At 44.4% G+C, this 1,080-nt stretch overlaps 1 non-coding gene across 1 annotated transcript; it reads left to right on the top strand.

The window, feature by feature from the left end:
• The first annotated feature begins 349 nt into the window (after positions 1-349).
• Positions 350-452, top strand: LOC138803986 (U6 spliceosomal RNA). Its single transcript, XR_011365111.1, has one exon. It is a non-coding gene; the product is annotated as a U6 spliceosomal RNA (small nuclear RNA).
• Positions 453-1,080: the final 628 nt, after the last annotated feature.

The raw sequence follows: 1,080 nt of genomic DNA, 5'->3' as shown, positions 1-1,080 counted from the left end.
CTTAAACAATTGCTTGATTGTTTCAGACAGCTGTCCCTGAGGAAGAGGCCGCTCACGCTGGGGTGCTCCCAGCAGATACATAAAGACAGCTTTGTGAGTGGGGTCTTCCAGGAAACCTCTACACAAGCCACAGAGAGGCGATCCTCTGGGAACCAGCTCCCAGCAGTCCTTCTCTTCCCTTTGCTGTCAGGCTGCTCATCTGTGTCATGACTGGGGACCCTTGGTTTCCCAGGTGGCCCTGCAGTGCTGAGGGAAAGGGCAGCACGGTAAATTGTCATAAATCTTGCTTTTCATACCAAGGCTCAGCCATGTTTGGGGATACGCTTCTCCAGATTATGAAGGTAGATAGGCGCTTTGGCGGCACATACACTAAAATTGGAACGATACAGAGAAGATTAGCATGGCCCCCGTGCAAGGATGACACGCAAATTCGAGAAGCGTTCATATTTTTAATGACACTGCCCCATTTGTTAGGAAATGGAAAGACTTGGGAAAAATTTTATTAAGTGAAGTAAGCCAGACCCAAAGAAACATAGGTTCCATGGTTTCCCTTATTTGCAATAACTTGTATATGTCTGGGACAAGCAGAAAAGGTCAAAGGCTATGCACATATGATATGCAGATAAGATGATGTTAAGTGAAATGAACCCCAAGATGGGGACACAAGTTTTTTTTTTCTTTTTTGCTATTGTTTCGAACATATTTATAATGCTCCATGTGATTTTTTTGTTTCTTTGTATATTCCTCCCCCACGGTATAACCCCTGTTTTCACTGTATTTGATGTCAGTGCCCTGCATCTTGTATATACACTTCTCTAGCTTGGGGAGGGGAAGGGAAAAAACAAAATGCTTAAATAGGGATACCGTTGACCCATTGTAACAATGAGATGTACAAGACACTATGTTGAAATGTGAACTTTTCAATTTAGGTGGGGAGGGGGGAGATGGTGGGGAGGGGGGAGACGGGAGGAGTGTAGAGTAGTTGTGGAGGTGGGAGGAAAGGGAGGATAGGGAAAAAACAATGGAGGAGGACACAATACTTGATAGGAAATGTACTCATTACCTTACTCATGTAACTGT

This window comes from Dipodomys merriami, unplaced genomic scaffold (assembly GCF_024711535.1).
Source record: "Dipodomys merriami isolate MVZ:Mamm:240054 unplaced genomic scaffold, mDipMer1.0.p SCAF_35, whole genome shotgun sequence".
Lineage (NCBI taxonomy): Eukaryota > Metazoa > Chordata > Mammalia > Rodentia > Heteromyidae > Dipodomys > Dipodomys merriami.
Note: the sequence above shows the minus strand (reverse complement) of the source record. Positions and strands in the feature narration are given on the sequence as shown.